Source organism: Coenobita brevimanus, chromosome 24, assembly GCF_032717465.1.
Source record: "Coenobita brevimanus isolate Jiangsu-jjx chromosome 24, ASM3271746v2, whole genome shotgun sequence".
NCBI lineage: Eukaryota > Metazoa > Arthropoda > Malacostraca > Decapoda > Coenobitidae > Coenobita > Coenobita brevimanus.
Window position 1 is genome coordinate 8,492,158 of NC_136977.1, and position 12,500 is coordinate 8,504,657.

Consider the following 12,500-nt stretch of genomic DNA (forward strand, 5'->3'; position numbering starts at 1 on the left):
CTCCCGAGTCGCTCACTTCACTCCTATCATCCCCCACGCACCTTCTTCTCCCGCTACATCTCCTTTTTCCTCCCTTCATCTCTCATTCTCTCCCTCTCTTCATCCCACACTCCATCTATCTCCCCCTCTCTCTGTTCCTCCCGTGCCTTCTTCCCATCACATCTTCCATCACTTCATCCATCCTTCTGCTGCTCTTGCCCTACACTTCCTCTCATCTTACCCATTTCTCCCACCTTTAGCTCTCCCTTCCCTCTCTGTATCACTCTTCCCTCCCTTTCCTATTCCCCTCCCCTCCCCTCCTCTCCCTCCCACATCGTATCACCTCTATTAACAAACCCCAGAATGTGATGTGGTTTTACGCCTTTTTGGTTTAAACAGCCGTTTTTTTTCACAGTGGCACGGTTGAGGGATCGAAGAGAGAGTGAGAGCGAGAGGGAGGGAGGGAGAGAGAGAGAGAGAGAGAGAGAGAGAGAGAGTGTACGTTCGTGCGTGCGTGCGTTCGTCCGTGCGTGTGTGATATGTACGCGAATGTGCTTTTTCTGGCTTACATGTTGGCCTCTACGTGCCTATAGCGTCGATCTGAAGCCTGTGCGGGTGTGTGTTTACGTAGTTTGAAAGCAACGTGTGTATTTAACCTATTAAAATGAACAAGCGTATTTAACCTACCCTACAACATCATTGTGTTTCCTCCTGTGTATGTATGTACGTACCAATATGTATGTATGTATGTATGTAAGTACATGTGTTTTTGCATTGTATGTGTTTGTATATGTGCGTGTGTATTTATATTTGTGTGTTTTTCCATTCAGTAGTGAAATGTGGTGTGGTGTGGTGTGGTGTGGTATGGTGTAGAGGTGTTGGACAGGATAACGAATACCCACAAGTCCGAATTTGTTTCCGGATGGATCAGAGTTTCATATCCCTGCGGTCAGGCTTGATTCGCTGGGGAAAAAATATTACCCGCGTATTCCCTGCGTCTCGTGAAGGTCTAGAAGGATCAGGAACGTCTGGCTGATCCTACATTCTCTTTGCTTTGGTGTTAAGATTTGTCGACCCCACCTCCCAGCATTTGTGTTGCAAGCAGCCTCGTACCTTGTGTGGCCCAGGTAGTGAAGAGATTGGGCCGGGTCTTGCTCCTCTGCTTCTTGCCCGAAACAAGTGTGAAGGCTTTGGCTTAGTTGTTGACACTCATGCGAACGTGAGAGATTGGGTGTGGATGATGATGTATATATATATATATATATATATATATATATATATATATATATATATATATATATATATATATATATATATATATATTCTGAGAATATAAACGTGTTTTTAGGTTTATTTCACTTTTTCGTGCATATTGCTGTATGTGTATTTTTGATAGCTATACCAAAAATACGTGTGTGTGTATGTGTGTGTGTGTATAGACCTCTCAGCGTCCTTTGTGTAACTTATGCCTCTATGTGTACTACGTGATTTTCTGTGTGTGTGTGTGTGTGTGTGTGTGTGTGTGTGTGTGTGTGTGTGTGTGTGCTTGTATTGTTTTATAGTTAGATATATGCCGGTTTGCTGTATGTTTGTATGCATGTACAGTATGTTGTAGTTGTTTGTTTGGCTGTGTACGTTTTGCTGTCAGTATGTACTTTTTCTGTGTTTGCTGTATTCCCCCCATTCTTATGCATTTTTTCTTGTTTATATAACTCTTTATTCTCTTCGCTTTGTGTGTTTTTATTTTACTAGGTACGTGGCTGTTTTTTTTCTCGTGTTTGATGTTTTTTTTCCCTTTTCTGTGGCGTTCGGATCGTTTTACCATTTTTCTGTGGTAATGTTTTTTTGTGTACTGGTATTGGTAGACATTATTTTTCCTTTTGCCCTCCTGTGTGTTCTCCCGATTTTGATTGTTCTCTCTCTCACATTTCTTCTGTTTTGTTTTATTTATTTTTGCTGCTGTTTGGGAGTTTGTTCTTATTCTTCTTTCACATCATTATATTCATCATGTTTATTTGTTGTTGTTATTATTATTATTATTATTAATTATCATCATCATCAGCATTATTATTATTATTATTGTTCCATTTACCTTTTGTTTCTTATAAATTGTTGGTATCTCTAACACGCAAGATCCCCCGGGTTTAATCAGCTGATCTTTGTTGACATCTGTGGCCAAGGGGGGGGGGGAAGGCTGAGTTATATTGGGGAAGGGGCCCGAAGAGGCCAGGAGAGAGGGGTGAAGGGAGGGGAAGAGAAGGGAAGAAGTCGGGGAAAGGGATGAAGGGAGGGGAAGAGAAGGGAAGATGAGAGGGGTGAGGAGTTAAAGGGGAAGTGAGGGGAAGAGGGGACAGGAGAGGGGTTGAAAAAGGGAGGGGAGGAAAAGCAAGGGAGGGAGGGAGGGGAAGAGAGCTGGGGGAAGATGGGATAGGGAGGAGGAACTATTTTGGGCAGTGGGGAAGGAGGGGGAAAGGGGTAGGGAAAGACATTAGGGGTAGGATGATAGTGTTTTGAAGACAGGGATGGGGAGGGAGAAAGGGAAGAAGGCAGACAGAAAAAAGAAGGGAAGGAAGGGAAGATGAGAAGGAGGAAATAGTAGCAGTAATGAAAGAGGGAAGGGGTGAAAACAGAAAGAGATAATGGGGATGACAGAGGAGAGAAGTGGATGACGAAGGGAATAAACATGGAAATAGAGGAAAGGAGAAGAGATGGAGATTGGAGAGAGGGCGAGGAAAGAGGGAGGAGTAGGGAAGGAGAGGGAGTGGGAAACGGGAAGTGGAAGAAGATAAACATAAATTGAAGAAGAGGGTTAGGATAGAAAGAGGAGGAAAAGGAAAGAGGAGGGAAAGGGATGAGGGGGTGAAAAGGGGAAGAGGGAGGGGAGAGGGGGAGGGATAGGATAAACAGGAAAATTGAGAAAGAGGGAAGGGATGGAAAGGAGAAGAGAAAGGAAAGGGGAGGGAAAGGGATGAGGGGGAAAAAGAGGGGTGCGTAGGGAAGGGGGAGGGGAGACTTTGGTAGGAGGGGGATGAATAGTCTAGGCGCGTGCGCATGGCGAATCTCATTTGTTTATGCTCGGTCCACCTCACTCCACCTTCAGTCATTCCTCGCTTCACTTACCTTGAGAGAGAGAGAGAGAGAGAGAACCTTGTACGATTACATTGTGTACTGTGCTTGCAACTCCCATATATCTTATTAAGTTTAGGGAGAGAGACTTGGAACTAAATGGCTATAGCTAAAGCCTTCGTTAACCTCTTCAGTGCAGTATGTTTGTCCAGCCCTCCACCATCCAGTCCTTTTCTGCCCCATCAGGAGCGTAGGGAACCGGGGTTAGGTTACTCAGTTCCCACATTTTAGGGTGACCAGCCTAAATCGCCGCTGAGTGGCATTATATGAGCAGTTAATATCAACCAACCCTCGAATGTAATATCTTCTGGTCCCCATCCGGTTGGAGCGCCTTAACCCATTAGATCACCAGGCGTCGTTGGATTAAATGGTTATCACCCAGCCTAGTAAATGGTTCCTTGGATTAAAGTAAGCTATTTCGCCTGTCACCATAAATCGCCAGAATGCAGCACTACATCGGGTGCATGGATGGAGGCCGTTCCTGCCTTCAAATGCTTAAAATCACTTGTTCAGGAGTAAGAATGAAATAAAAAAATGCGTTGTCATATTGGAGTTAAAAAATCAAAGGCAGGAGAGGAGAAAAGAGTTTGTGTGTGTGTGTGGGGGGGGAGGGATGATATAGCTCGTCGATTTAGGGCTTCAGTGCATTTGTACATGACAAGCTAACTGCCAATTACCCTAGTCTGGTTGTTAGTGTCTCAGCCAATCTGCTTCACTCCTCCCTTCCCTTCCCTTCACTTTCATTCACTTCTCTCTTTCTCCCTCCCTCCCTTACTCACTTTTACCGTCTGTTCTTCCTTTCCCTTTCCCTTTTTCATCCCATTCCTTCCTCTTTCCCTCTTCCCATTCCTTCCTCTTTTTCTTTTTCTTCCCATTCCATCCTCTTTCCATTCCACCTTTTCTCCTTCGTACTCTCCATTCCTTTAACTTTATTCACATCTCCCTCCCCCACTCCCGTCTTTTCTTTCCTACCTCCATCTTTCCCTCCTCCCTTACCTCTGAATCATCACGTCTTCTCTCACTACCCTTTTCCTCTGTATCGTCTACCACTTTCCCGTTAAATTAGGTCTTTCCATCCTTTTTGTCCCTCCTTACTCCCTTCCTTATTCCTCTTCTCTCCTGTCTTTCCCCGTTTTCCATTCCATCCTTTCCCATCTTCCCCATTCCTCAATCGTTCCCTTCTGACCCGCCTCATCAGTCCCTTCCCTGTTTTCTGGCTACACTACCCTTTCCCTCCGTCCATCCCTTCCCTTCCCTTCACTTCACTTCTCTTCCTATCCCCTCTCTTCCCATCTCGTCCCATCCCTTTCCTTTCCCTTCACTTCCTTTCCTATCCCCTCTCTTCCAATCTCGTCCCATCCCTTTCGCTTCCCTGCCTTTCGCCTTCCCGCCCCCTTTTTCACTTTAATTTCCCCTTTCTCCTTCATATTCCCCCTCACTAACCTCCTCCTTTGTCCCATCCCTCCCTCCACGTCACCTCATCCTCCCATATCATATACCGTCCCTCTGGTCTGCACGTTCCCTCCCTTTCCCAACCACTCCCTCCGTTCCTCCCCTCTTCCTCCAGTACCATCCCTTCTATATCCACTTTCCCTGCTCTTCCCTTCCTTCCTCCTTCCCTCCCTCTGACTGGCTGACTGGCTTGGTAAGTGGCAGAAAGGGTTAGTGATGCCTGTCTGTGTAAATGGCTGTTTGAATGGTTGATTGACTGCATAACTGGCTGACGGAGACTTTGAGAGAGAGAGAGAGAGAGAGAGAGAGAGAGAGAGAAAGAGAGAGAGAGAGAGAGAGAGAGTTGGCTTACTGACTGGTTTACGCTCAAATATCTGATGGGCAAGGATAGTCAGTGAATGGTGAATATATGACTGACTGACGGTGAAGAAGTGGTTTACTGATCGGCTGATGTATGAGGCACCTGATTGGCAAGGAGTGTCTGGGGGTGAATTTGGGTGAGTTGAGAGCGAATTCCGGTGAAACGTACGGTGAGTAAGGGTGAATTGAGGGTGAATCTGGTTGAATTTGGGTGAATCGGGTTGAGTTTGGGTGAGTAGGAATGAACATGGGTTTAAGGGTGAAATATGGGTAAGTTAGGGTGGATAAGAAAGGATATGGTTGGGTGTGGGTGAGCTGAGAGTAGATTTGGGTGGGTAAGGGTGAGTTTGGGGGAGTAAGGGTGAACATGGGTAAGGAAGGGAGGATAAGAACGAAATCTGGCAGAGTTTGGGTCAGTTGAGAGTTAATTTGGGAAAGTAAGAGAGAATTTGGGTGAAAAGGGTTGATTGGGTGAGTGAAACTGACGGTGGGTGAGTAGGGATAAATCTGGTTGAGTTGGGGTGAGTTGAGAAGAAATTTGGGTGAATGTGGGTGAATAGAGGTGAATGTAGATGAATGGAGGATAATTTTGGTGAATTTGGGTGAATGTGGATGATTTGGATGCATGTGGGGCAATGTGAGGGAGTTTGGGTGAATGTGGATGAAATTTTGTGAATGTGGGTAAATGTGGTTGATTTTGGGTGAATTTTGGTGCATCTGGGTGAATTTAGGTGAATTTGGGTGAACTACGGATGAGTTTGTGTGATTCTGGGAGCGGGCCAGGTGGGAACAAATGACAGACTTGTTGCTATGTTAAGATTCTTGACGCTTCTTTACTGCCCAGCTGAAGGGGGGGGAGAGGAGAGGGATGAGGGGGAGAGGAGAGGAGGAGAGGGATATGGGGGAGGGAGAGAGAGGAGAGGGATGAGGGGGACAGGGATGAGTGGTAGGGGGAGGGTTAGGTAGGAAGAGGGAGGGGGAGAGATCTGTGAGGAAGGTATGGGGAGAGGGAGAGAAAAACAAAGAGATGGAGAAAGATGGAAGAGACATGTGGGGCGACGGTGAGAGGTTAAGGGAAGAAGGAAGAGGGGGGGGGGAGAGAAGGGTGGAATGGGGAAGGAAAGGGAAGGGGGAAAGAGACAGAGGGAGGTATGAGGAGAGGGAGAGAATGGAAGGGATGGGGAGAGATGGAAAAAACATGAGGGACACCGGAAAAGGGTGAAGGGAGGAGAGGAATGGAATGGATAGAGGAAAAAGGGGATAGGATGTAGGAGTGGAGGGAGGGACAGGTGAGATGGGATGGGTGGATAATAAGTGGAGTGAAAAGTGGAATGGATGAAGCGAGTGAAAAAAGAGGACAGGGGGGATGGATGAGGAGCGAAGAACAGGAGGGGAAGGATGGAGAGGGGAGAGGGTAAAGGGTAGAAGGGGAGAAGATGAACAAGAGAGAGAGAGAGAGAGAGCAGGAAATAAAGGAACGAGAAGGAGAAAGATACATAAGAAGATAAAGCAAGAAGGAAAACGGGTCTGATGGGAAGCCAATCAATTATAAAGAAAAACGAGTACGTCTAATTAGATCAAATTGGATAAGAGACACAGAAAGCTACTCATAAAGCCGGCCACGAGAGAGAGAGAGAGAGAGAGAGAGAGAGAGAGAGAGAGAGAAATGGGCCACATATTAAAAGAGTGAGGTGTTCTAAGCATCCTTTACGAGCACAGGTGGCGAGTTACTGTCCTGGTGAAATAGCTCTCTCTCTCTCTCTCTCTCTCTCTCTCCTACCTGTCATGTTCTTTTTTACAAGTATGACATTTTTTCTTTTTCCCGTCAGTTTTTCCGGATGGTGTGGTGGGTGGGGGAGAGCCTTCCTCTTTTCTACCCTTTTTCTTTCACACGTTAGTTAGATTTTTGTAGAATTAGGTTATTGTTCCACCAGATAATCTTACCATGGGTCAAGAGGTATGTTATCTGTACTTCATATGTATTCCATTGTAATCTCCCTTCATTGCTTTTTTCTCAAACCTACTTTGTCTTCATTCGCTTTCCTCCCTCCCTCTCTGCACTCCCTCCACTCCCCGCTTTCCCTCCCTCTCTCCACTCTCCTCCCTCCCTCCCTCCACGCCTCTCTGTCTCCATATTCGAGCGTTCGCCACATCTTTCTCTCTCTTCCCCCACCCTCCTCTCCCCTCCTTCACCCTCATCGTTGCTTCCTTTCCTGGCCGTGATGTAAGACCTCCTCCCCCTCTTCTCTCTCTCTCTCTCTCTCTCTCTCTCTCTCTTGCACTGTGGTCCTTACTCGTCTCATTATCACTTTCTTCTCTTTCCTTTCAACCCTGTCCTTCCGTTCCTGCTTTTCCTCTTATTTTCCACCTTTTATTCCCTTACCTTTTCCTTCTCCCTTCTTTCCCATCTCCCTCCTTTCCCACCCCTGTCCGCCCTTTCCCTTTTCCTCTTCTCACATCTCTCCTTTTGTCTTCCTCTTGCTCCCACTCCGTTCCTCCCCTCTCTCCCTTTGCTTAATCATGCATTTTTCCCTCCCCTCCCCTCCCCTCCCTCTTCCCCTTCCCCTTCAGAGGTCAGTGGGCCGCGTAGGAGGGAAATTTAAACGCTGTCTCTCTCTCTCTCTCTCTCTCTCTCTCTCTCTCTCTCTCTCTCTCTCTCTCTCTCATCCCTGGCTTTCTTGCCTGACGTATCACAATGTAGAATATCTCGCACAGTGACTTAAATTACAGTGGAAAATAACAATCTCTCTCTCTCTCTCTCTCTCTCTCTCTCTCTCTCTCTCTCTCTCTCTCTCTCTCCTAGAAGTGAGGGGAGCTAATGGACCAACCTTGTTTCGGGGGAGGGGAGAAAAGTGGGAAATAGAGAGAGAGAGAGAGAGAGAGACTTTCCATTCCACATTTCTTCCATTCCCTCTCTTTTCTTCTCTTCTTTTCTCTTCACCCCTCCTCATCTCACCTTACAATCTTTTTTTCTCTTCTCCTTCCCTCTCCTCCTTCCCCGTCTTTCATTCCTCATCTCTCTCCCTCCTTCCTCCTCCCTCTCCTCCTTTCCCTTCTTCGTCCTCCCTCTCTCCTCCTTCCCCCTCCCTCTCGTTTTCCCCCTCCCTTCTCCCTCCCTTCCGTTCGTCCCTCCTTCCTTCCTCCTTCCCCTCCCCCTCTCCTCCTTCCCTTCCCCCTTTCCTCCTTCCCTTCCCCCTTTCCTCCTTCCTCCTTCCCCTCCCCCCTCTCCTCCTTCCCCTCCCCCCTCTCCTCCTTCCTCTCCCCCATCCCCTCCTCTTTCTTCCATTTATATAATTGTGAGTAATAATGGCGAGATGAGAGGGAAGGTGGGAGGGAAGGAGAGTGGTGATGGAAGAGGGAGGGGGGAGAGAGAGAGAGAGGGAGAGAGGACGGGGAGTGGGGAGGTTGCTGGAGGAAGATGAAGACGAAGGAAAGAAGCAGTAAGGGAGAGGATGGCAAGAGAAGGGGAGGAAGAATCTGGGGGAATGAAAGCGAAGGGAGAGGCTGGGATGGGGAAAAGGGAAAAGTCGTTAGAGGAGGGGAGAGATGGGGAGGAAACAGAGGTGAGGAGGAAAGAAAGAGGGAGATAAGCGCTGATGATAAGAAAGAGGGGACTGGGGTGGGGAGGAAGGCGGAGAGGAGAGGGGGGAGAAAAGAGGGTAGAGGAGGATCTGGGAGAGGAGAGGACCTGAGAATTGGTGGGGGAGAGGGGAAAGGAGGAGGGATAGGAGTGTGAGAGTTGGCAGAAGGTGAGTGAAGTGGGAAGAGAAGAAGATGAGAGTTAGGAAGGGGGAGGGAATGGGGAGCAGGGGGAAAGGAGTAAAAGAACTTAGAAATTGGAAAGAATGGGGGAAGGGGAAGGAGAATCGGGAGTTGAAAATTAGGATGTGGGGGATAGAGGAGAGAGGGAGGGAGGGATCGGAGAAGAGGAGGGGGGAAGGGAAGGAGGCGGAGGAGAAGAAAGAAGGGGAGAGGGTAGGGGAAGGAGTTGAGAACTTAGGAGGAGAAGAGAGAGAGAGTGGGAGGAGCTTCGAAGTGGGGAAGGCAGTTGCTAAGAAAGGAGGAAGAGGAGAGGGACGGGGGCAGCTAAGAATGAGCCAAGAGGAGTAGGGGGAGAGGGGGAAGGGAAGGGGAGAGGAGGAGAGAATTAGAGAGGGAGGGGGTGGTAGGGTAGTGCTTTTATCTCAACCTGTTTTCATTACCCCGAAATTCACTTTGCCAGCTTCAGTGTCACAGGCATTTCTTTCCCCCTCCACCTCCTCTTCATCTTCATCCTCTATTTATTTCTTCCTCTTTCCCACTCCCCTCCTTCTTCTCGCTTTAGTTCCTCCTCCCTGCTCCTCTTCTTCCTCTTCTTCTTACTCTTGCTTCTTCCACATACCTGGCCTTCCCTGTCTTTTCACTCCTCGTCTGTTTCCCTCCTTGCTTTGTCCTCCTCAGCATCATCATCCCTCCTTCTCTTCCCTTATCCTCCCCTTTATCTTCCCAATTTACTTCTTCCTTCCTTCGTCGCTTCTTCCCTCTCTACTTCTTCCTTTCATCTCCTCTTCCTCCCTCTCCTTCCACTGTTACTACTTGTCTGACCATACTTCTTATTTCTTTTTCTTCTTCCCTCACATGCTCATTCTTACTCCACATTACTCTCCTCCCACTCTTCTTGTAATTCCTCCTCTCTCTTCTCCTTCCCTCCTATCGCCATTCATTACCGTCGTATTATTCTTTTTCTTTTATCCTTCCCATCTAACCTCCTCCTCTTCCTTCTTATTCTTCCCTTCCATTTTCCCTCCACCCATTCATTCCCTTAAACATTTTTGCCATCATCCAAAATTACTATTCTTGCCTCTCCTCCCTTCTTCACCATTACTTTTTCTTCTTCCCTCGTACTTCCCTTCCTTCTTGTTTCCTCCTCCTCCTCCTCCTCCTCCTCCTCCTCCTTAACTGCTATCCCGTAATCCTTACTTTAATTTGGTTTTAATCCCCTCATTCTTTCGCTCTCATTTCTCCCTCTTCCTCCGTCCTTCCTCCATATCCCTCACATCCACTAGAGAGAGAGAGAGAGAGAGAGAGAGAGGTCAATGAATGGGAGAGATTAGAAGGCAAAAGTGCGGAGGAGGAGGAGAAGGGGAAGGAAGGAAAGGGAATGGAAACGAAAAACGAAGAAATAGAGGGAGAGAGAGAGAGAGAGAGAGAGAGAGACAGACAGACAGACAGACAGTCAGCAGGTTACATGACAAGCAGTTTCTGTTGACCTGCCTCGCTCTTTCTCTTTCTCTCTCTCTCTCTCTCGTAGGTGACTGGCGTACGCCTCGGATGGTATTTTATAACAGAAAATTTTCCAGCCGCCTTCTGGACATTCGAACCTACGCGTAACACACCCCACACCTGTCACCACACCTGTCACCACACCTTTCACCCACACCAGTCACCACTTCTGTCACCACACCTGTCACCCCACACCAGTCACCACTCCTGTCACCACACCTGTCACCCCACACCAGTCACCACTCCTGTCACCACACCTGTCACCGCTCCTGTCACCACACCTGTCACCCCACACCAGTCACCACACCTGTCACCCCACACCAGTCACCCCACACCAGTCATCACACCTGTCACCCCACACCAGTCACCACACCTGTCACCCCACACCTGTCACCCCACACCAGTCATCACACCTGTCACCCCACACCAGTCACCACACCTGTCACCCCACACCTGTCACCCCACCTGTCACCCCACACCAGTCACCACACCTGTCACCCCACACCAGTCACCACACCTGTCACCCCACACCAGTCACCACACCTGTCACCCCACACCAGTCACCACACCTGTCACCCCACACCAGTCACCACACCTGTCACCCCACACCAGTCACCACACCTGTCACCCCACACCGGTCACCACACCTGTCACCCCACACCTGTCACCCCACACCAGTCACCACACCTGTCACCCAACACCAGTCACCACACCTGTCACGACACCTGTCACCCCACACCTGTCACCGGACGCCTGCCACCCCACTACTGCAACCCCACGACTATCATCCCACGCCTGTCGCCCGCCTGTCACCCCACACCTCTCACCCCACACCTGTCATGTAACACTTGTCACTCCTCACCCATCACCCCGTGTCTACAACCTCACACCTGTCATCTCCCCACCTATCACCTCACAACCGTCACCCACAACTGTAACCCTACATCTGCCACGCCACATACTACTCCATGCCTGTAACTTTGTCCCTGTCACCGCACACCTTTGACTCCACACCTGTCAGCCCACAATTCTCACTCCACACCTACCAGTCCACACCTGTCACTGTTGTCACATCTTATTACTCCACACCTGCCATTCCATTCCACTCCACACCTACCATTCCATTCCACACCTGCCAGTCCTTTCCATTCCACACCAGCCATTCCATACCTGTCACTCCACACCTGTCCTACAGTACGATATCTTCCTCCTCTGCGCCTCCGTCAAAATGCCAATATATTTAGAGATTGTCTTGGAGCTGCGGTATTGGGTGTCATAAGAGTTTTAACAGTCTTTTCCAAACCTTGCCTCTCACGCCTCTCCTCTTGTCATCACCTCTCTCCTCTCCTCATCTTTCCTCTCCTCATCTCACTTCTCCCTCACCTCACCCTGCGGTTTTATCTCGCTCACTCTAACTTTTTTTTTCATCTCACCTCCTTATACTTAAGTGTTTCCTCTTCAGTTACATCACTTTTGTCTTCCTCCACACTTTATCGTCTCACCTCACCCCTTCTCACTTAACGCTACATCTTTCCTCACTTTTCATAACCTCATTGTCTCCCTCCTCCTCATCTCGTTTTGCCATCTCTCTCATCTCGCTCCGACACTTCTCTTTCACCATCCCACACTTCACGTTTCATTTTTTCTCGCCTCTCCTCACATCACTCTGTCTTCCTCCTCGACTCTTCTCATTCTTCATCGTTCTCACCTCACCGCATTAGTTCTTCTCACTTCACCTCACCCAACATGTCATCTTTCCTTACCCTCAGTTCACCACGCACCTAACCTCACTTCACTCCTCTCCTGGCACTTCAGTTCTCTTCAGCCGTCGTCTTGTTCTCTGACAGATAGAAGAGCTATGCTTGTTTTTACCTATATTGTAACACAGCCTTGAATGGATCAGTACGTCTGTCGCTGTTTGTTTTCCTTTGTACTCGTCACCTTTAGTTAATCCATCATTCCTCTTACCTCTTCTGTACTCCTCACCTCTCCTTATTTCCTCTTTCCTCTTCTGTACTCCTCACCTCTCCATATTTCATCTTTCCTCTTACCTCCTCTCACCTCACTTCACCTTAGGTTCAGGTTGTTACTATTTCTCCTTTACCACATCTTCCTCATGTGTCCCCCTCGTTTCAAATCTTATTTTTTTCCGACCTCTCCCATTCCCTTCCCTCCCCTTCCCTCACACATCACCTCACCCATACATATCACACTCGTCTCATACCCATACATTTCAGCCCACACTTGCCATATGCTTCCTTTGCACCTCTTAAATAACCCTCCCCGCCCTCTCACCCCTTCCTCCCAACTCACCTCGTCCC

At 48.4% G+C, this 12,500-nt stretch overlaps 1 protein-coding gene across 1 annotated transcript in view; it reads left to right on the forward strand.

Annotated features, from left to right (window-relative positions):
* The window catches only part of LOC145393487 (ecdysone receptor-like), a 747,239-nt gene that overhangs the window by 77,306 nt on the left and 657,433 nt on the right, over positions 1 to 12,500 (forward strand). The window lies entirely within an intron of this gene.